Source organism: Coccinella septempunctata, chromosome 1 (assembly GCF_907165205.1).
Source record: "Coccinella septempunctata chromosome 1, icCocSept1.1, whole genome shotgun sequence".
Lineage (NCBI taxonomy): Eukaryota > Metazoa > Arthropoda > Insecta > Coleoptera > Coccinellidae > Coccinella > Coccinella septempunctata.
In genome coordinates, this window is record NC_058189.1 from 39781607 (window position 1) to 39807017 (window position 25411).

Here is a 25411-nt window from a genome sequence, read left to right on the forward strand (position 1 = left end):
ATTTGTTTACAGATATCCTGTATATAGCTATATTTTATCTATGTACCTTTTTATTTTAGATAGTAGAAGTTTAATCAATATGTGTTATTTTCGAAGACCAAAACAAAAATTTCAATTGCACATGATTTGTTACTTATAAGAATCATCATCTATTTTGAATAATAAAACTGCATGGGAAAATACTTAGATTAACTTTTGTCTTCCTCCTTTCATCATGCGTCCATCATAGTGTCCGCTGTTCATCATAGCTTCTGGGAATTTACCAATCAATCATCTGTATCTCAATCATATATATCCGAGTATGTATCTATATTATTAACTTCATTTTGAAGATTCATTATATCTTGACAAAAATATGGTTGCAATTTCAAAATATGTTAACGGCCTTCCAAAGACTTCAATATTGTTTATTTTTTCCCTTACACCCTGTATGATCTATCGAAAAATGCAAATCTGTTTTGGCGAATTCTTCATAAAATCTTACTTGTTTCGATATAATTGGTAATTTTCTTTATGATACATCAATGAAATATTCAAACCAGAGAGATGGTACAAGCTCTTCAACCCAGGTGACCATATCTCATAACAGTTATGAAGCAGAAATGTATCTCACGCTCCTTGTTTTATAACAGATATATCACACTAAGAGTACAAATACAGAGCGCTTATGTAGCAGCTATGCTCCTATGTCCGCCTCAAACAAGGAACACATCTACTTTCTAAAAGGAGCATAAATCGTTCAAACATGGATCATGCAAATATTTGTTTCATGGGAGATCTATATATATTACGTTCATGTGCTCTGTTTATTATGTTTCATTTGTTATTGAAAACGCTTTCAACAAAAAGATGAAAAATTATGGAAATTAATATAAACTACTGCAATAATATTGAACTCGTATTTTGATTATTCAAATAGTGTGTGTTTATCAATCATTTCTGAAAATAAAATTCAAAAACATCTCACATCAGTTCGGCGAGGTATGTGAACGAATGAACTAATGTTCAAAAACAATATATTTTCATAAATTTCAGATTACAAAATTAGTGCACACGTTAATAGAACTAGAAAGAATAAATTACATCATGCAAACTGCAGGAATCATGATTATTGTTCTCCAAGAAAAATTAGGGCATGTCTTTCTGGTCTTTGCACTTTCCTGCATTCCCTAAAAAGAATAATCAACAGTTTTTTAATCTTTTGGCTTAGGTCAATAAGTTTTTAGAAGAATTGTGTCCATGTTATGCGTTGTGAGAATAAAAAGAATACTTTATGCATATTTCATATCTTTCTGAAGAAAATTTTCAATATGAGTATATGATTTATTCATTTATTTCTACATATGAGGTATATACAACACGTGAGGAAATAACCTATATCGAAATTTAGGTATATCAACGGGATATTATTTATTCAAATATAATTTTTATATGCTGAATATAATAAAAACATAGGACTGCTATGAAAATACGAGAAATGATTTATTGACCTACAGTTCGATATCCATAGCACTTTCTTTTCAGTAATTCACCATTTCACTGGAAAATCACTATGATACACAAATAACTTATCAAACGTTCAATATCTGCACTTCACTTTCAGTAATCCACTATTCAACTGACAAAACGTCTAAATGATAATTAAAACATATCGAAACGACAGCAGTATCAATAGCATTTCTCCATAGACCTAATAATACATGGACAGGCCTTCACGTGGTTTTCCCGTTCACCGCATCGAGGAATACCCACGAGAGAGAAGGGGGTGGTAGAAAAGAGAGATAACAGCAGTCCCTGGTAGTAAACGTCAAGCTGGTAGCTGGTAGAGAATAATTCAACGTTGCCGCTTCAACCAAGTTATCGCGTAAACTCGGGAATTCTACCAGTCCGCTGATCCTCCATGTTGCATTTTTGGGTGGTTGTCGGTAGATTTATAGACTTTCTATTAATTTGAAGCGATTTTTGTACTGAAATCAGAGATAACAACAGAGGTTGTCTCTGACTGAAATCAACTTCGAAAATGTTATCAAATCAACTATATTTTTCTCGTACTTGAAACTTTCAAGTGCTGATAAAATAATAGATTCCGTATAAAAAAAATACTACCTGAAAATTTTTTTTCTGATTTTTATTAATGTAAAAAACTTGGAGAGTTGTGTAAAACAACATTATTATCTCATTCGCCGGGGTCTGATTTTATATACACTGAAATTACTCGTGATTTGGGAAGATAAAAGGACCCCTGCTTTGCGTTCTGGCTGCACAGAGAAAAATTTATCGTTAAAGTGAATTGTTTTGAACATTTCACCTTCCTTGAGCAAAAACATGTGTGGTATAGAGAATAGGGCAATAATTTTAAGTATGTTTATTGATACTTTCACGAATAATATGAAATTTCCTGCTGGGGAATGGGGAAATATTTATATGATGATCAATCATTCACAATTATTTTGATAGGTTCTCCATCAGGTGGTTTAGTTGCTCTTCTCTGGCACTCCTGGCAGTAATATTTTACTGCTCCTGTTTCTTTATTGTGTGACTTTCCAGTGTTAGATTTCTGTGACACTGATCAACAGAAAATATCGAGTTTTGAGTTTGCCGATGTCACAGGGCTTACTGAATATCAACATGATTTACATCTCTTCTCTTCCTAATATTGAATCCAGATTGGAGTTAAGTATTTTCTTCGGACATGCCTTGAAATAGAATATGATGGTACATATGTAACTACTTCGTTTAGAACAACATTCTTTATAATATTCAAAAATATATCTACTATCTCGAAATTCAAGTCACCTCTACAAATTCTTGCTGTGGCCTTATGAAATATAGAAAGTAGACTAGGTATATTCCTTGTAAATCTTTGTAAATCATGTCCTATATGTACATACATGAAATAACAAAGAAACTCCTTTATTGGTCTATTATTTCCAAAAATAAATCACTTTCGCTTTATTAGCATGTAGCAGTCGATTCTAAAAACCTAGTTTTCTGCTAAATTGTTTGTGAGGAGAATGAAATATCGATTGAAAACACAGTAGCTGAACAGTAAACAATAAACATATGATTTTGACATTTTCTACCATATGTCCATCTCTTTCTAACGTACTACTCGTGACCTCTCTCTCTCAGGGCCCGTCCATATTTTATTAGGTCTATGCATTTCTCACAATCCTCCATATTTGTTTACGTTTTACAGCGCCCTCGACGGTAGTAAAAACGCTTATGGTGTCATGCTCTGTTCATGATCTCGAAATCATACATGTCAAATAAAGAACAATGTTACAAATATGTTACGTGGATATCATGGAGCGGGAACATGAAATTTACAACATTTGGATATAATTTCGATACAGCATAGGTACATCCCAAATATCGTATCAGAAACGTAATGGTTACAGAAAAATATCACATAACAAAGTTCCCCATTCGATCTCCCAAGAAAACATAACAGATATGTAACTGGTCATTTGGGAAATTTTCGGGAAAATCCAATATTTAAACATAATCGATAATAAAAGAGATGTTTCTGAGCAAAGGATTCCTCAAAATCATTGAGAAATCTGATTCAAGAAAAATATAAAGAGCGTTCCAGTTGAAATAACACAATGTCCAACATTCGGTTTAGCCGACGTTGTTCATTTCTGTGATATTGTGAAATTTGTAGCATTTTTTTCTCCTGATTCTGAAATGAAAATTTTCGGATTGGCTCATTGTCCTTGAATATTCTTCACAATTAACATCTGAATTTTCTTATCCAAAAAATGTTTTTCTCTGAACAGGTTATTTTATTATATGCAATGTAACAATACTGATTATTCGTTATACTAATAGGTAGTATTATCTATATGGATCATTTCCATAGAGAGAAGAAATATCATTATGGACAAGACTCAAATCGATTCTTTTTCAGATAGGTAATGAAATAGTTCGCCAAATTCAGAATTATAGTGTTAGCTTGAGATGAAAGAAGTTCAACGGATGCATAGATATACGCACGATCAAATATAAACAGTCATAATCCCATTCGAGAGAGCCAAGATTGGTTCTCTTTCACGTGATTCTTTCCCCTACAGAAGAATGCGATAAAAAATCGTTGAGATATGCCGCCTGGCTTGCAATAATGGAGGAGAAAACGCACTGCGCCTCTCTTTACTTAATTCTTCCGTATACTGATATTCCGCCTGTCTACATCTGCTTGCACAGTACAACGTTGCCATTTTCGGAGGTGCTAACGAGCAAAGAGTCTTTCAGAGCAATTCTCCGATATACAGCTCAGCACACTAGCGCCAGTGATATACACTCGAACTAAAAGATTGTTCAGTACATAAAGGGGGTGCGTTGTGACCTCAAAACGATTTTTTTATATGTTGGTCCCTGAAGCCTCCCGAATCTAACAAGCTAAAAAACAAGGCAAAACGTTGTCACCTCCGATTTCGGAGGTGACATCGATATATATGAGGTGAGAGCGTTAAACGAGTTACTATTTTGGAGGTGGTATTAACACTTTATAACTATATATATATATATATATATATATATATATATATATATATATATATGAACCCGTAGTTCGTTGTTACCTCCGTTAAGTTCATTGGGCGACCTGACCTCCGGGTGAAGGAGTTTTTTAATTGGAATAATTTTTGCTTATATATGTAGAGGGGAAGGTAAATAACAGGGGTACCTAAAGAGGGGAAAAGATTTTCATTGAAAAATTTTTCTTTAAACGAATCAGACCTTACTACCTCCGCATATATTTCTTATTAGTAGTGCGCTCTCACCTCCCGCAACGTTGCCAGATTTCAGGAGGACAGAAAGTAGGGCAGCTTGAATTCTACTCATATACAGAATACAGCTGCTCTTCCGATTCATTCACACATACTGAAACCTGTAAATAGTTCGAGAACGATACTGATATTAATAAACTTCATACGCTAATAATTGATTGATAAGGATTCGGAGTAAATGAATTTGGACAGAAATTATTATCTTTTCTTCATGAATATCAACAGTTTTGAATAAGTATGCTATGTCTACGATACTTCGTCCGATAGGGGAGTTTAATACCGTATAGGTCCTAAAATGAATGATACATGACAATGAAATTTTTCGTTACATATGAGATTAATTCCAAAGACAATTTTACCGAATTTGTTCTGGTATGAAATAGTTATCTAAATTTTGGGCATTATATTCACGACATGAGGAACTCCATTGAAATGTTTTTCCCGAATGAATCAACAAAGATATACGTTTTACTTTCAGCTTCTATACTTCATTCACTTTCATTTTAGCACAGGATTGGCCATGGAAATTGAATACCTTTCACTCTGTATGGTACGAAAATGTTGGGTTAAGACGCTTGTCAAAACATTTTTGAGTTTTAAATAAATGCTACGTAGTCCGTTCTACGTGAGACTCTCAGTAATTACGTATTTCATCACAATGTCAAATCACTTCGGAAAATATTGCGTCGAAAATATGTAACGAACATAATTGACATTTATACAAACTGATTGAAGACATACCAAATCTATTTATTTACATGGAAAATAGAAGTAATCAGTAGCTTGAGGAGAGTTACTGTTGTTTATTTTCTTTGGCTGAAGGCTGAAGATTTTACATCAGTTGTAGAATTCAAAAAAATCAACCCGAGGATGAAATGCATTTGATGCAGTGTTAGCATTGAATTGAATACTCATAGGTGGTAGGGAATGGGTATCTCTTGAAGAAATGAACGGATAATTACGAGAATGTTGAATTCCTCAACAAAAATCATCTTGCGTGAATGGTAGTCAAAATAATTGAAAGAAGTTTGAAGCAACAGGAGCTTCACCTTCAAACAAAACAACTGCCTAGTATTCATGTCTGTTTATTTTCAGTACATTGATATAATAATAATAATTATACAGGGTGTGGCGTAATGAATGGATAATATGGAGCCTGCGGGTAGAGTACTCTATGGGGGTTCAAATAAATATATTTTACGTTTGGCAAAAGTGCCTTGGTTTTCGAGATATTGGGGATTTTCGATGAATCACCCCAAATAATAATAATAACTGGATATTGACATTTTTCATCACAGCGGTTCAAAAGAAACTCCTTGATTTAATGGCATTTCTTAATTGCTCGAGGAGTCTTTTGAAATTTTTCAGTACACAGGGTGTTTCACAAGTAAACGGACAAACGAAAACCGTGAATAGAGGGCATTGAGCTCAGTTCAAAAACACCTCATATGTGTGTCTTAGGCATTCCGTTTCCGATATAGAGAGGAGTTTATTCAAATTTCCCTAATTTTTGTTCGGCCATAACACCAAATATTTTAGTTGGATTCGGCTAAAAATTCATTATCCGCTTAAACTTCTAAGTTTCAATAAAACAGAACATTAAAAGTTGACGAACACAGGACCGGACTCATTGAGGATATATTCAAATTTAAACTCATGCAAAACACTCTGTTTGTAGTTTTTCTCGTCTTAATTTTGAATTTTTCAGGTATCTTCATTGATTTTCTCAAAATCAATGAAACTTTGGTATGCCTTTTCAGATTATTTCTAATGAATAATTGTTTGATCGTGAAATGTCTGGAAAAAACAGCGCTGCATATTGACTTTTACTTCACATTAATTAATGGGATGAATATGATCGCCAATCAACTGAGGAAATCTAAAACTGGAATTGGAAATGTTCAACTGAATTTTTTTGTTCTCAATATATGTCTTGCATTTGTTTTTGATATTTATAGCATATCTGGTTATTCAGATAAGTGATTAACAGTGATAATAAGCTTTATTATTGATAATAAACAAAAATAGAAAAAACTACCCTATCATGATCATGAAAATAATAATTATAATTCGATATCTTCCGAATGGATCGCTTTTTATGGACAACGTGGAACTGAAGTAATTTTCCGAACTGATTTTCACCTCATTTGGTCTTTTAGTGAAGGTAATGATTGGCACTTCGAATAAGTGTGATAAATGGACTTTCGAATTCTTTACTGATTCCGTTATAGTCATTATTGGATCTATGGAAATCTATGGATTGTTCTGGTCTTATTACAATTTGTTATTGAAACATTGATGATATTCATGCACCAGCAAAAGTATTTATCAGTATTTCAGGTCATTTTATTAGAAGGGTAGGACCACAATATTGGACTGCTAGATCTCCAGATCTGACACCCCGCGATTTCTTTCTTTGTTTTTATTCACACAACTAGTTGTCCATAGAAAAAAAGATTCATTCTGAAGATCAAGTTTTAATTTTTAGTTTCAAGATAGCGTAGTTTTTCGATCCATATTTGGGTATCATCAATTTTGAAACATTTTATCCTTGTGAAAGAGTATTTTGAAGACCGAATATGGTATAATTGTTGAACACATTCAACAGAATATTCTTCGAAAAAAAATCAATTAAGGATTTCTAAATACATTTTCATGAAGTGCTCTATTCCTTAGAGGCGTCTGACCAAAACAATTATTTCTAGAACATGATCAACAGGTGGGGCAACCCAAAAATCAATTCAATTTGAGACAATAATAATGCAGATAACAAAAAAGTTGAAATTATGATTAAAAAACTACATACACGGTGTTTTTATGAGTTTGAAGTTAAGTAAAGCCTCACTGAGCCCAGTCCAGATTTTTGTCGAATTTTAATGCTCTGTTTCAATGAAATTAACAACTCAAAGCTAATTATAAATTTTCAGTCGACTTGATCAGAATTTCAGGAGTTATAGCCAAACGGAAATTCAAGAAATTTCAAAAAACCCCGAAGAAACCTATATATAGGGTGCCCCAAAACTATTGAATCAAACGTCACACCACGATAGAGTAGATCAAATACTATCGAATGACACCAACATTAGTTGAGCGAAAATGTACCGTTTCTAAAAAAACCTAACCTAAAGTTGCCGATTTTCGAACTATTTTTTCAGTCACAAGGCCAATTTGTTATTAAGGATAGCGTTTTTCTCCCATATTATCACCCCTGTTTATTCTGAGTATTAAAAATCATGTAGAAAAAACAATTGTTTTAATTTACATTTACTTAGGTTATGGTTATCGATTAACTACTTAAAATAATTTCAATTAGGGGAGATGAAACAATAATATTACTTCAATATAATTTAAAATCGATATCCTTTTTCACAAACTGGCCCTGTTATTAAGAAAAATAGTTCGAAAATCGGCAACTTTATGTATTTTAATAAAATTCTGATTATTTTGGAAACGGTACATTTTCGTCGAACTAATGTTGGTGTCATTCGATAATATTTGGTTTACTCTATCGTGGTGTGACGTTTGATTCACTAGTTTTGGAACACCTTGTATATGGTATGATTCTGAACTCAGCTCAATGCCCTCTATTCACGGTTTTCATTTGTCTGTTTACTCGTGAAACACCCTGTATACTCCTTGTACTCTGAAAATTTTAAAACGAATGCCCTCACCGTCATATGAAAATTCAAATTCTTCTTGTTGTAAGAACCGTTCATCCTTTCACCCAACGCCGACCCTAGTTACATGGCCCGTTGAAAACGAAATCGGCATCTGTTTACTGCAAAACACGTGTTCGCTGATATGAAGGGTTCAAAATTTTCTACCTGATTCGGGCTTTTTAGGAACGAATTGCTCAAGATGCCGAGTTCGAATAACATTTCGTTTTGCGTGTTATATTGGATAAAATTGAATTTATTGCATGGATGATTCGAGAATTATTGATGTCCAGAATGCTCCAGAATGATGAAAATTTTCAGATTTCATTGAAATTCTTGCGAAAATTATCTCGTATATTTTCAAGTTTAGATTTTAATTCATTCAGAACTTTGAATTTCGGCAAATAATGATGTAAATGATATAGATAACAGTCAATCACATTTCCTTCAGCGCAGTTGTTGTTTTGAAGAAAAAGCAGTAGATTCTCGCAAAATCCGAAACTCTACATGTATAGCAGTTGTTCAGTTCGGGATTAAAGTTTATCCTAGATTGATTTTGACATTTCAGTTCAGTTCTGTCAGATTATCTAGGATCATCTTAAATCTCTGCCTCATCCTGAACTGAACAACCGGGCCTTATAGTAATAGCAACGTAGCATTCATTAAGTCGGTATATTATTGGAATAATACTAATTTTTTATAGCGGAGAATAGTGGTTTTCAGCCTCGGTAGGTATTCACGAAATTCATTTTATTATGTTTTTTTAAGGTGAATCGGCCCGAAATCTTGGATCCCCCGACCTGCTAGTTTCGTATACTTCTATGACAATAGCATAATAACTCAAATTTCAACATTTTCACAGAAATTTTTGAATTTAAGGGAGAGACACATTGAAAAAATCGATAGCAATTTACCGCCTAAACTACGAGCTTGCCGAAGTTGAAACTGGTAACAATCTACTCAGTGCTTCATAATATGTATAGTTTTGTGACTCAGTGTTTTTTAGAACCTGTTAAAAAAATTAAAAACTGTAAACTCGTCATCGCCTTCCAAAGGCTGTATCTTGGAAGGTCTGTCGATTTGAAAAATTTACAGGAAATACCCCCGCTTATTTTCATTAAGGAATCATCTCCCTTATTCCTTCGCATTTGTTTACAGATATCCTGTATGTAGCTATATTTTATCTATGTACCTTTTTATTTTAGATAGTAGAAGTTAATCAATCATCTGTATCTCAATCATATGTATCCGAGTATGTATCTATATTATTAACTTCATTTTGAAGATTCATTATATCTTGACAAAAATATGGTTGCAATTTCAAAATATGTTGACTCGAGGCCTTCCAAAGACTTCAATATTGTTTATTTTTTCCCTTACACCCTGTATGATCTATCGAAAAATGCAAATCTGTTTTGGCGAATTCTTCATAAAATCTTACTTGTTTCGATATAATTGGTAATTTTCTTTATGATACATCACTGAAATATTTAAACCAGAGAGATGCTACAAGCTCTTAAAATTTTTGGGAAAATCCAATATTTAAACATAATCGATAATAAAAGAGATGTTTCTGAGCAAAGGATTCCTCAAAATCTTTGAGAAATCTGATTCAAGAAAAATATAAAGAGCGTTCCATTTGAAATAACACAATGTCAAACATTCGGTTTAGCCGACGTTGTTCATTTCTGTGATATTGTGAAATTTGTAGCATTTTTTTCTCCTGATTCTGAAATAAAAATTTTCGGATTTGCTCATTGTCCTTGAATATTCATCACCATTAACATCTGAATTTTCTTATCCAAAAAATGTTTCTCTCTGAACAGGTTATTTTATTATATCAAATCAATCAAATCAAATAATGTTTATTTCACGAATAAACAGTTTAAATCACAGAGGTATATAATTTATATCCTGTACGTGACATCAACATAATTAAAATTCTAAAAATTGTTCCATGAAGATGAATACAAATACGAAACAATCGTAATATCGGGGAAAAGCAAAAATACAACTCATCAACAATATTTCAAATTCATTTCACATCCGGTGCTGAAAAACTGTCTCAGTCAGGTTAGTATCGAAGTCATTTTCATGTACGATCTGTCGTAATTGGTTGAGCAAGTCATTCCCACTCCTCCACGAAAAATTTGGGCTATTTGAATTGAGTGTTTCTTTTCATATTAGGGATCTCAATTAGATATTATTTATTATATCACCGATCATCTCTCTGTTATTACCATCCAACCAAGATTTTAACCGTTTTTTAAATGTCCTTATATTTCTTATATTCTTGAGTTGATCTGGAATGATATTATAAATTTTTGCTGCTAGGAAGTTGTGACTTCTTTGACCTATACTCTTATTGCATTTAGGTGGTTGGTAATAATTATTTCTTCCTCTTGTCGTATAATGATGTTGTGATTTATTCAACGTTATATTTCCTGAGATGATGTTAGAGAGAAGTTTAGCGGCATATAATTGTCTCACATCTTGAACTCCTGCTATATCGTATAACTGTTGACTGGGAAAGGTACGCTTTTTCTTGTGGATGATTTTCAAGACCCATTTTTGAATTACTTCCAAAGGTTTTATTTGATTCTGATATGCACCCCCCCATCCAACTATACCATAGCTAATTTGGGACTCAACTAAGGCTTGATAGAATATTTTCAATTGTTTCTTGTTACTTATATTTTTACTTAAGTGCTTGAACTTGAAAAGTAGGCCTCTTATCTTATTGACGAGGTTCTTTATGTGCTTATGCCATCTTAGCTGTTGATCAATGGTAATTCCCAAATACCTAACATCCTTCGTCTCTGTGATCAATGTGTCATTATCAATTTCTAGACATCCTATCTCTGGCAGATTTGAACTGTAAGAACTGAACACCATATATTTAGTTTTATCAACATTGAGGGTGAGTTTATTATTCCTAAACCATTTTTTTATTTCCAAGAACTCTGATTGGGCTCTGTCCTTCAATTCCTCCCATGACATTGCTTGATATTGAACGACCGTATCGTCAGCAAAACAAATTGCATTCTCTGACTCCTTCATTCTCAATAAATCGTTTATAAAAATGAGAAAAAGGATAGGTCCCAATACAGTACCCTGCGGAACTCCGTATGTCACGATCTCTGATGAACTCCTGGCCCGTTCTATTTCTACAACTTGTCTCCTATTCGACAAATAGCTTTTCAGTATTTCGTGACCAGGTCCCCTAAACCCATATCTCTCAAGTTTTCTAAGTAATCGTGTATGACAAACAGTGTCGAATGCCTTACACAAATCGACGAAAATACATAGAGAAGGAATTTTTTTATCGAGGCAATCATATAATCTCCCTGTCAACACTCTTATTGCATCCTCTGTGGATTTCCCTTCCGTGAATCCATATTGCTTGTTATCAATGATGTTGTTCTTCTTCAGATAGTTGACAATACGCTTTTTTAGTGCTTTTTCTATTATCTTGGCCAAATTAGAGATTAAGGAGATAGGCCTATAATTATCCACCTTTGAGCGATCACCGCTTTTGAAAATTGGTTTAATTATGCCAAGCTTAAAGATATCAGGAAAGCAGCCCCTTTCGAAACAACAGTTTATTAGGTAAGCCAAAGGTGTCGATATTTCTGTTTTTACCTCTTTTAGTGTTTCAGATTTAACTGAATCATGACCTGTAGCTTTGCCCGTTTTGAGCTGCCCTATGATATCCTGTATTTCTACAGGATCAACAGGAACCAAGAAAAAAGAGCTACATTGACTAAAATCAAATTCCTTGTATTCGGATGGACACTCAATTTTATCAGCTAAAGCCTTTCCAATGCTGCTGTAATGCTTATTGAATGCATTGGCTATTTCCATGTGATCATGGATTTCAACGCCATTATATTCAATTTTTTCTATGTCTTTATTGGTATTCTTGGTATTTCCGCATATGGTCTTCATACATTCCCAAACAGCTTTCGATTCTGATTGATTTGAATCCATTATTTTCTGTAGATAAATTTCTTTTGAATTTTTTATTAATATTTGAATTTCTTTCTTTTGACGATTATATTCATATTTCAGAGTATTGTTTTCTGGATTTTTTCTCAACTGTCTATACAGATCGTTTTTTATATTAATTGCTTTTAACAGAGCAGGAGTAATCCATTTTTTGCGAATTTTTTCATTTCTTTTTAGTTTTACAAAGTGTGTATTATTGTTTATATGGTTCTTCAATGTTTCAGTGAAACAATGAGCCATAGTGTTAACATCATTGTGTACATACATACGCGACCATGATTCGCTATGCAGATCCTTTCTTAATTTTTCATAATTTATATATTTTTTCACTGTTTTTACCTTATCTTTACGGACTTTCAATTCATTAATTTTGTTTATAGTGAGAATGACAGGAAAATGATCAGTTACAAGAAAATGCAATACATATCCTTTTATTTCGTCTAATTCATTCTCAAGGTTTGATTTTTTGAGAAATATGTGATCAATACAAGTTCTTCCAGCCGGTCTCGTAATCTTATTTATAATTGACATGAAGCCGAATGTGTACATAACATTTTTATATTCCTCAACAAAATCGTCATCTGCCAACAAATCAATGTTCATATCTCCCAGCAACACATGTGCTTCAACCTGGTGCTTTGTTTCCAAATATGCAAAGAGATCTTTATTAAAGGTATTCACACATGTATGGGGAGACCTGTATATAGCTGTTAAGGTTAGGCCCTCCTTGTCAACAATATTAATTTCTAGAGATTTACTCTCACCTAGGGTAATCATCTTATGGGTATATTTTATATTCTTTTTTAGGTAGACTAAGACACCATCATTTCTATTCAAGGTCCCCTCACTATAAATTGCTTGATATCCGTTAATATCGAAGATTTCCAGATTTGTCATCTGAAAGGTTTCCGTCAATACTATAATGTCAAACTTGGATGACAAACATTCCAGAAGTATCACAAATTCATCAAAGTTTTTGTTAATACTTCGAATATTCATGTGAAATATTTTCAATGTACTTTGCTGATCAAGATGAATGAATGAGCTGATATTTTCTAATATTTTCGTCTCGTATTTACCCTCCCGATACTCCGCAATAAATCTATTCATAATTACCTCTTAAGATCTGGCAGAGCCCTTTCTTAACTTCATTCCTGACTTGGTTTTATCTTTATGTGGGGATTTTTTCTTCAACTGTTTCTGGATGCTCGAAATTCCAGCTGAGTCTCGATTGCTGAAGGATTCCAAAACTGAAGCTTTCGCTACCGCGCTACCTGCTGCAACAGAGTCCTCTGAAGTTTCCCAGCCCGCCTGACTACTATCTTCACTTTCCTCGTTCTGTAGATTGTCTCGTATTTTGGTTGGAATGAAAGAATTTGAGGGTGTTGAAGGTGCACTGTGATGATTTTTCTCTGGCTGACTGGTCAACAGATCTTTTATGGTGTACTCTTTGCTATCAATTACAAGACGACTGCCTCTAATGAATGATTTGCAAGATGTATTAGTTCTTGCCTGGAGAAGATGGGTTCTTAGTATCTTGAATTCATTGCGCTGTTTCAGAGTCAGATCATTAGATATACTTTGCTGTGTGCCCTTCAATTTTTTTACTTTTGAAAAAATGATTTTTTTTTTCAGGTTTGATGTTAATTCTACCTTGATAGGGGAGTTTTCTGTTTTTCCTAGCTTGTAACAGTCGTTGACGTCGGTTCTACTGATCTCAATCTCCAATAAACGTTGTAGTTCCTCGCAAATTAACTCCGGAGTAATGTTGCCTGTCAGTTTATCAAATCCAAAAAGAATTATGTTATTCTTCCTGTTCATTCGATCCACATATTCCAATTTCTGCTGTAAAGTGCTGTTTTCCTTCTCCAGTTGTTCTAATCTATTTCTCAGTGAATGAATCTCCAGCAAAAGTCTAGCTTCTGTGGCAGCAATTGAGCTTTTTACTTCATTCTTGCTTTTAGTGACCTCCTCGTACAGCTGTTTCAGGGTAATCTCCTTGGTAGAATTTGAAGCAATCTCGTTCAGTGTCATCACAAGCCGAGTATGAACGTGTATGCTCTCCTTTATGACAGTTTCGTTCTTGTAGGTGTTATTTGTAGTGGTAGGCTTATTGCGTAGCTTCACCTAATTTCCAATATTTCTTGACGGAAATAAAGATAAATTATCACTTCAGGAATACAGTATCACGTTTCTGTATAATTAATTTCCACTTTTTACTATGAAAATTTCAGAAACATTACGGAGCACAATTCGATGATGTTCATCCACACGGGACATATGCAATGATACAATACTGATTGTTCGTTATACTAATAGGTAGTATTATCTATATGGATCATTTCCATAGAGAGAAGAAATATCATTATGGACAAGACTCAAATCGATTCGTTTTCAGATAGGTAATGAAATAGTTCGCCAAATTCAGAATTATAGTGTAAGCTTGAGATGAAAGAAGTTCTACGGATGCATAGATATACGCACGATGAAATATAAACAGTCATAATCCCATTCGAGAGAGCCAAGATTGGTTCTCTTTCACGTGATTCCTTCCCCTACAAAGGAATGCGATAAAAAATCGTTGAGATATGCCGCCTGGCTTGCAATAATGGAGGAGAAAACGCGCTGCGCCTCTCATTACTTAATTCCTCCGTATACTGATATTCCGCCTGTCTACATCTGCTTTCACAGTACAACGTTGCCATTTTCGGAGGTGCAAACGAGCAAAGAGTCTTTCAGAGTAATTCTCCGATATACAGCTCAGCACACTAGCGCCAGTGATATACACTCGAACTAAAAGATTGTTCAGTACATAAAGGGGGTGCGTTGTGACCTCAAAACGATTTTTTGATATGTTGGTCCCTGAAGCCTCCTGAATCTAACAAGCTAAAAAACAAGGCAAAACGTTTTCACCTCCGATTTCGGAGGTGACATCGATATATATGAGGTGAGAGCGTTAAACGAGTTACTATTTTGGAGGTGGTATTAACACTTTATAACTATATATATATATATATATATATATATATATATATATATATATATATATATATATATATATATATATATATATATATATATATATATATATGTTACGGCTAAAGATAGGTGTGAGCATAAACTTAAGATTAGCCGGCTAAACTTAGGTGTATATTCGAGGATCGGCTAAAGTTCGATAAAATATTCATCTGCGTCAGGGCATTTCATCTTTAGCCGGCTAATGTGCACATTACCCAAAACGAAACGGCTAAAAATGTATTCGGCTAAAAACGGACACGCGGAGAGGTGATGTCTCATGAATGGTCGGATGGGATAGGACGAACGCACACGGACCCTATTTTGTTTAAATTTTTAGAATTGAAATATGCAAAAGAGCATTCGATTGGTTGCCGAACCATTAGAAAGAGATTTGGTTGCTCTACATCTTCCTGTGAAGTTTGTGTAGGTTCTATATTTGTTATCGGAATTTTAATTCGTTAAAATTCTCAAAGTTTGTGTTCATCCTAAGTGTCCAGAGAATTTTTTTTTTCTCGTTGGTACTGCAGAAAACATCAGGTGAGCTTATTTTTCGTATCTTTTTTTTTTGATTTTCCTCATAGCGTAGAGAATTTTTGATGAGTCGTTTTGTTTTTATGCATGAGATACATTTTTCTTTTTTGTCTTGAAAAATTTTATTTCCAATTTCTTTGAGTAGCAAAGTGATTATTAATTAGATTTTAAAATGTCTGACCATTCGGACTGCGATTCCGTAATGGAAGAAGACGCGCCAGAAATCGCTAATGTCGTGTCCGAACACGATATTTTGAGAGAGGAGAACGCAAGTTTGAAAGCGAGGGTGAATGAGCTAGATAGATGCGTATCTAGCTTAGTTGCTGAGATTAAAAATCTCAGGGAGAGGCTCGAGTTGCAGGAGGGAAATAAGGAAAGTCCTTACTCCAAAGCACTCAAAAAGAACATTATTTTGAAAAATGTCCAAGAGGTGACCTTACCTTATCCGGTTCAAAAACAGAAGATGGAGGTGGTCAAAACCCCTCAAAACAAAATTTCCCCACCCGCCAAAAGAGTGAGAAAAGATAGCTCCTCGTCCAATGAAGACTCAAACAAAAAAAGAGTCTTGGAAACCCCAGCCCAACAGAAAACCACTCCAGTGGAGGAGAGGAAAGAAAAAATTCCCCCAATAACCCTGAGAGGTACGTCCGAATGGACTGCAATTTCAAACGCCTTGATGCGGAACGGTATTAAATACCAAAGAGCGACGACAGTAAAGGACGGTATAAGAATCGTCCCACAAACCGCCGATGATCATCGAAGGATGACTGAATTCCTCCACAAAATCAACAGAGAGTTTTACACTCTCCAACGAGAGGAGGAAAAGAAAATTTACGCGGTAGTGAGATACCTACCGCTGGATGCAGATATCCCGACGATCCTTGACGACCTCAAGGATCAAGGTATCGTCGATGGTGAGGTCATAAGGATGACCTCAAATAAAACAAAAAAGCCGATGCCCTTATTGCTGGTTAAAACCCAGAATAAGGGTATCTTCGAGGTGAGAAGGCTCTACAACATGAACTGTGTTGTTGAACCTAAGAGAAGGACGACCAGGCCTGGACAATGTTATCGCTGTCAGCGATATGGACATGCCCAAAGTAAGTGCACTTTTCCATGGAGGTGCGTGAAATGCTCCGGTAATCACAGCTCCAAGGAGTGTACGCTTACCAGGGAGAACGAGGAGCGAAATGCTTCTTGTGTTCTCTGTGGAGAGCAAGGACATCCAGCCAGCTACAAGGGATGTAGCGAATGGAAATTGGTCACTAAAAAGGCCAAGAGATCGCCAAGCTCGAGGCCAACACAAAATACTCCAAAGCCAGCCCAAAACTCTTCGGAAGTGAAGAAACCCCAGGAAACTGCAACCAAAGCAGTCAAAGAGACGAAGAAACCAGAGAAAAAGACGAAAAAGGCAAAAATCGTCAAAAAAGCCGAAACCAGGAAAGGAATTTCGGGAATCACTGAGGAATCACTGGATAAGTTCACGAAAAACCTCCTCAGCACGATGATGCAGAATCTGGAGAAGGAGATTGAGAAGAAGATGCAGCAAATTATTAAGAATATTTAATGGCTGATACGACGATAAAGAACAATCTCATAATCGTCTCTTGGAACGTCGAAGGATTGAGAGCCCGCAGACCAGAATTCGAAGAACTGATTGAAGAGAAGAGACCGGACGTCATAGCTCTCCAAGAAACAAGACTTAACCCCAACGTTCGGATAGCATTTCCGAATTACGATATCTACAGAAATGATAGACCTAACAGCACAGGTGGCGTTGCTATACTGGCTAGAAGGAATATGGATCACCATTTCGACCAAATATTCAATGGTCAAGAAGTAGAAGCAATATCGATTATTGTGAATACCAATCGAGGACAAGTGAAGATTATTTCGACTTATAAATCACCGGATAAGGTCATGCTGGAAGAGGATCTAAAAATGCTACTAGAAGGAAGACACCCGAAAATCATAATTGGTGATCTTAACTGCAAATCGCAGGAATGGAACAGGAGGGTGGAAAATACCAACGGGAGAAGACTGAAGATTTATCCTGAAAAACTTAATGCAGTTGTGATAGGACCTGATATACCGACCTACATACCAAGAGTAAATGGACTACCCGATGTACTGGACATTGTCGTAATGAAAGACATCACTGAAGAAATCAGCATTGATACAATAGAAGACGGAACTTCAGACCACAATCCCATAGAATTCATAGTGGGACATGGCCCAAGAAAAGAAGAAGAGACACAAACCAAGGATCGCACAGACTGGGAGAAATATAAGAATTTACTTCAGGAGAAAATCACGGAAATTCCCCAAATAAACACCCGGGATGAATCAGATGAAGCAGTTGAAAAATTGGAAAATCAAATAAAAGAAGCCTATGAAGAAAGCACCAAGAGAATAAGGAAACCAATTCCGAAACATTCACATGGAGATACGCCAAGGGATATAAAGGAACTTATAAAAAAGAACAGAAGACTCAGAAAAATCTACAGAACAACAAAAAGAGAAGAGGACAAGAAGAAACTGAATAAGCATAGCCAGATATTGAAAAATGCTTTAACAGAACTGCGTAATAACAGATGGCACCAGAGATTAAGGGAACTGAATACTGATCACTCGGCTTGGAAAATGCAAAAACGCTTACGACGAGAACGGACAGTTATACCTCCACTGCATGGAGCAAACGGAATGGTATATACGAGACTTGAGAAAGCCGAAGCACTGGCCGACTCAATTGAGAGAGAAGCCAGAATAAATTACAGAAATGATGATGACAATGAAGATCTAGAAGAAGAAGTGGAGGCAAACGAAGAACTGATGATGGAACCACCGGAAACCGAAATCATTCCACAACCGGCTTCACCAACAGAAATCAAAGAGATCATAATGAAATTGAAAAACAGGAAAGCGCCGGGAGAAGATAGGATAACGAATTATATGTTGAAGAAATTGCCTAGAAAAGGAATAGCAGCCTTGACGAATATAACAAACGGAGTGATGAGGACCGAATACTACCCAAAGAGATGGAAAACTGCAGAAATGATAGTTTTCAACAAGCCTGGAAAGGAACGGAAATTTCCTCAAAATTATAGACCAATCAGCCTACTATCAGCACTAGGAAAAATCGTCGAGAGGGTTATCGCTAAAAGGCTGAATGAGGAAACAGAAATGTTGAAGATAATTCCACCCGAACAATTTGGATTTCGACGAGAACATTCGACTGAACTCCAATTACTACGGCTCATAGAATACGTCACCGAAGGAATGCAGACCAAACAGGCCACAGGATTAGTTCTGATGGATATCGAGAAAGCTTTTGATAGAGTATGGCACGAAGGCCTAATCTACATGATGAAAAAAGCAGGATATTCGACCAAGCTATGCAAGATTATAAGGAACTATCTGAGGAATAGATACTTTTATGTGAAAATAGATGGAGCAACCTCTCAAATCAGACAATTGGAAGCGGGAGTGCCGCAAGGATCGGTACTTGGACCTCTGCTTTACGTAATATACGTCTATGATATCCCGAAGAATGCTAGAAATATGCTCACCTTGTACGCAGATGACACAGGAATAGCGTTCAGACATCGACGCCCAGAGATCATACACCGGAGACTGCAGGAAGCCATAGATGAATTACTCAAATGGTGCATCAAATGGAAAATACAAATCAATGGAAGAAAGACTCAAGCAATATTACTGCAAAAAAGAAGATTGAGGATGGAAGAAAACCTTGAAGTTGATGGAGAAGAGGTTGAATGGAAAAATGAAGCAACATACCTAGGAGTGACGCTTGACAGAGGACTTACATGGAAAAACCACATCAAATGTGCTGTTGATAAAACAAAAGCCGCAATGAGTAAACTTTAGCCACTCATAGGCAGAAGAAGTCATATGAATAAGAACATCAAGTTTACGATGATTAAAACTATTGCGCGACCACAACTCACATATGGATCGGCGGCATGGGGCTTCGCAGCCAAAACCCACATCAAGAGAATACAGGCCACTGAGAATAAACTCCTTAGAATGGCGATGGACGTACCCTGGTTTGTTAGGAACAAACAAATCTACAAGGACTTGGAATGGGAACCAGTTACAGAATTTATGAAGAGAAAGGCGGAAAGGATATTCGACAAAGCCAAACAACATCCAAATGAGGAACTGCGAAGATTAGTCGACTACGATCCAACGGAAGAAGCTAGAAGGTCAAGAACCTACCACCGAAGACCCAGAGATCAGTTAAGGATTTAAATGTAACCAAAGAAGAGCTTAACCTATAAAAGCTATAGGCAGCATACAAATATCAACACGACTATGATCGTGTGAGAGTCCAGAAACCATAAGAGTCAACTGGTTAATAGGCAAAATGCCCGGAACCTATGAAGAAGCAGTTAAGGGTTTTTAGTGGGTCTCGAGCTCAGAGAGTGAGAATCCCCACACTGTTCCCCCTCAGGAGAGGGTGTGTTCGTCTGTTTTGCAGATTTTCCCCCTGCTACACCAAAAAAAAAAAAAAAAATGCAAAAGAGCATCGAATTGTATTACATAACGCCCATGGGTTATCAATTCAATATTTAACGAGTTATTTTCATCTGTTTAGGAGATTAATGCTTTTCAAACCGAGCCTAATTTGTGAAAAACCATAATATGACCCTACAAGAAAATGAGATATTAGACAGGAAATTTTTTCTGCAAACAAAAGTATATTTTCCCTACCATTCAATAATTGGGTTTATGGAAAAATTACGAAATAGGAACTATAGTTTCTAACGTTGCAATTTCTTTCCAACCAATTCTTTCGTAAAAAAGAACAAAAAAAAACTATGAACATGAACATAGTTGAAAACACTTTCTCTGGCTGATTTTGTTAAAAATTTCTTCCCGAGTCATTGAACATACGGCTTCCAAAATATGACGTGTCGCCACCCTTGAATCATCCCGGGGGATACAAGTGCATTAATCGTAAAGGTTATCAGCCAAATCAAAGATTATAGAGTTAACTCTATAATCTTTGAGCCAAGTAGTCCGGTCAACTACAAACAAGATTGGGTACTTCTACTTATATTTTTCTAGAATTTAACCTTTGGTATTTGGATGAAGAAGTTCGCGGCATCATTCTTGTCTTCATTATCTCCTTCTGCTCATTCAATTCCCCTCAAATTATGAATAATAACAAGATGAAAAATAATCATTAACACTACAGTTTTCCCTCACACTCAAAATAGCATGTCATGAATTTCGTCATCAAGCGTTTAGATTTTTAGTTCGTTGAGACACAGTTAAAACAAATATATGTTCATTCTCCAATTTCTCAACTGCTTAACAGAATGCTTTTCTTTTATTAAAATATGTGAAATTCATACAAAAAATGCATTGCTATTTCTTTACATTCTTTTAATTGCCGAAAATTTGCGCCCCTCAAGCCTTCTACATTTTTAGTCGATGGGATGTGGCTACACTTAAGTTTAGCCGGCTAAAGATAGAAGAAACTAACATTAGCAAATACCCGAAGCTAAACCTTTTTTAGTTTAGCCGGCTAATCTTAAGTTTATGTTCACACCTATCTTTAGCCGTAACATATATAACAATAGGAAAATGCTGCATTAGCAATACAAGGAAATACCTATTTTTATTTCAACATTGCGTACACTACAGGGTCCTTGTTTGGTACCATAATGTCATAAAGAATATCTGAGGATTTGTAGGCTGGTTTGATGTCTTGTGTTCGGAACAAACCGCATATTTTGGTCAAATAGGGACTATATATAAAAGTTTCATATAATTGAACTCGGTAATTGATTGTGTTAGTGTTGGGGCGTCATTGGTTAAACGCAATGTTTAATTATGTTGAGTTCAGACTGGAAATCAACATTGGAGAGGGAAACACCAAAGAGCCTATTCACCTAAAAAGTCAGTCCTGACAGACGCTGACCAAGGTGATGTGACAGGAATAAGGATAAGGAAATCCTAATTTCCCGATACCCGATATATCTCGCCAAGGAGGCTTCAGTGGCGGACGATAGCTGTCGTTATGGCTGTGTGACACGTGAGACCATCCAGCATATCAACGAAGGAAGCCAGAAGTTTGCTGTCGCAAAGTACAAAAATAGACATGATGCTGTTGCCAAGAATTTACTCCCAGAATTGGCAATAAAAAAACAACTTCTAAGGTAAAAAAAATTTCCCTATTACAATTACCAACCGGATGCTGTATTGGAAAATGATCATCAGAATCTCTACTGGAATCGCAAGGTTCTCACGGACATAAAAATAACTCACCATAGACGTGACCTCATTTAACTGAATAAAAGAAGTTAACTTAATGCCTGAAAATAAACTAAGAATTTTTTTAGGGCTTCGTGCCATGAAAAATTTTCAAATTACTAAATAATCATGAGAATAGTGCAGTATTAATCGACGTGGCTATTTCAAATAATAACAGTGTACTAGACAGGCACATCGAAAAAATGTCAAAATAAATGAAAAGGATAGTCATGCAGAAAGTGGGTCTACTAGGGACGACGATAACTGTACGCAAGTAAATGGGAAATGCAGAAGAACATTCGGAATTCAACCCACTTGGGACAACAGGAAGCCGAACGATATCAGGGAGCCGACGAGCAGCCTTGACTCGACCACCACTTTTTTGTATAACCTCGTGGTTTCGTTTCTCATAACGAATTTATTTCATGCTATCGAGCGCTACTATATTTGAAGATTTTTTTTCTTAAGAGATAATTCGGGTTCGGATTGCTCAGAGTAAATTCATAACAAAATATGGGTTTTCGGGAAGCCGATATTCGAACGTCAAAATTGAAAAAATACCTTTTTCTGAACGCTTGTCGGTCACAAATAGGTGACTGGACTAATAGATATAAGAGTATTGATTTATATTGAATCGTCAGAAGCCATAGAGTAATTTTGATCAACTTTTAAAGTTCTCATATGTATAGGGTGGGCAAAATTGGTGATTTCTGAACTACAACTTTTTTACCCAACGAGATGAAAATGAATGTGCCATTCGTGTCGTCTTTTTTCGAGAAGCTAAAAATGCATTCCTCTACCTTTTTTTTTCGAGTTATAGGCCAAATTGGGCAATTTCAACTTTGGTCATCATATCCGTTTCTGTTGAACTGAAAACATTATAGAGACAATAATAAGGATAATTTCAGATGCATACCACCCGACGATATGAATATCGACAAGTGTTACGATCTGAATTGAGCTAGCCAATTTGCCATCGTCAAGGCCCCAAATGGAGTACGCTCTACCGAAGAAAAGCAGATGCTGACCATGGTTTCGGCCTCATTTGGCCTCATCAGAGCAACATAGCATTTTTCCACGGTGGAGAACGTTTGGAATTGATGGAACTTTATTCAATGTTGTCATTGAATCGGATACCGTTTCATGTTGGATGGCGCTCTGGGTAAATAATACCCGGTAGAACATGACAACATTGAATAAAGTTCCATCAATTCCAAACGTTCTCCACCGTGGAAAAATGCTATGTTGCTCTGATGAGGCCGAATGAGGCCGAAACCATGGTCAGCATCTGCTTTTCTTCGGTGGGACGTACTCCATTTGGGGCCTTGACGATGGCAAATTGGCTAGCTCAATTCAGATCGTAACACTTGTCGATATTCATATCGTCGGGTGGTATGCATCTGAATTTATCCTTATCATTTTATTCATTGCCTCCCCGTTTAGGCGTGATCATTCTTCATTATTGTACCGCTGGCATCGTACTCTGCCGCGACCTGAGCGCGTCTCAGACTTCCCAATTCATCATACGTCCGACGTTCGCAAAGGCGAATCGGCGTACTGAATTAGGGAAAATATGGGACATATGCTATTGTCTTCGTCTTGGTTTCTATCTGGAGGGGATTGAATCAGATACCGTTTCATGTTGGATGGCGCTCTGGGTAAATAATACCCGGTAGAACATGACAACATTGAATAAAGTTCCATCAATTCCAAACGTTCTCCACCGTGGAAAAATGCTATGTTGCTCTGATGAGGCCAAATGAGGCCGAAACCATGGTCAGCATCTGCTTTTCTTCGGTGGGACGTACTCCATTTGGGGCCTTGACGATGGCAAATTGGCTAGCTCAATTCAGATCGTAACACTTGTCGATATTCATATCGTCGGGTGGTATGCATCTGAATTTATCCTTATTATTTTATTCATTGCCTCCCCGTTTAGGCGTGATCATTCTTCATTATTATAGAGACACTTTTTTGATAGCAATCACGTGGTGTACTATGTTTTTTTTCCAACAGATATATTTGCCGAGCTATAACATAAAGTTGTGTTTTTTCTTACGGAAACAGTCGTTTGTAATGACCTAGAAAGAATAGCAATTTTTTTTTATTCAGAAATATATCATACATAGCCCCCAGATTCATTCAGGTATTATGAAAAATTTGATGTTGAGTTGATGAAAGTTTGTATGTTAATTTTCAATGAGTGAGTATCAAGTAGGCTGAAAATTACGAGAAATATGATATGTTAAAATGTTTAATTATATTATATATCATGTTAAATCAACTTGGTTGCTGTTTTCATATTTACTCGAACGTGGCTTTTTGAAAGAACCAAACACAGCAAACTTATCTGCCAACTGTTTGAAATACCTGACATTCGGTTGATTACGTTCGGGGTAAAGATGGAAATATGCATCACTTGCTACTCTATTATCCTCAGGCGTCAAAATAAAACATTTTGTCTTATCGTATTTCTCGTAATTTTTGAATATTTCCATAATGACGCCAATAATGACTTCTAATTCTAATAATTAATAACTGACAGTTGTTCTAAACCGAGAAAAAAACCATGGAAGATTGAATCAAGTATTCAAACGCAAAATAATAATTAAACCATGAGTAGAGACATATTATTCTGTGGTTCAGCCTACTTAATACTCAATCACTTGAAATTCACATACAAACTATATTTTTCATAATATCTGAACGAATCTGAGGACAATGTATGATGTATGATATATTTCAGGAACAGGAAAAAACTGTCGATTATTTCTGGATCATTTTAAACGACTGTTTCCATAAGAAAATCTGTTTGTTATAGCTCAGCAAATATACCTGTTGGGAAAAATCATAGTATGCCACTGGATTGCCATCCAAAAAGTGACTGTATAATGTTTTCATTTCAACGTCCCAGCCCAAACAGAAACGGAGATAATGATCAAAGTTGAAGTCGCCCAAAATTTCAATTTTTGCCTATAAATCGAAAACAAAAGAAGATAGAGGAATGCAGTTGATGTCATTATTAGTTTCTCGAAAAAAGACGACAAGAATGTCCCATTCATTTTCCTCTATCTCGTTGGGTAAAAAAGTTGTAGTGCTGGTATCACCAATTTTGGCCACCCTGTA

General features: G+C 35.7%; 1 long non-coding RNA gene across 2 annotated transcripts; it reads right to left on the minus strand.

Annotated features, from left to right (window-relative positions):
* Positions 1-2442: 2442 nt before the first annotated feature.
* LOC123318329 lies at positions 2443-3110 on the minus strand. 2 transcript variants are annotated; one of them, XR_006538286.1, is made up of 2 exons: positions 2797-3110; positions 2443-2696 (listed from the first exon to the last, which is right to left on the minus strand). It is a non-coding gene; the product is annotated as an uncharacterized LOC123318329 (long non-coding RNA). The 2 variants fall into 2 exon arrangements; XR_006538285.1 differs by having other exon boundaries at positions 2777-3110.
* Between the last annotated feature and the right edge of the window lie 22301 nt (positions 3111-25411).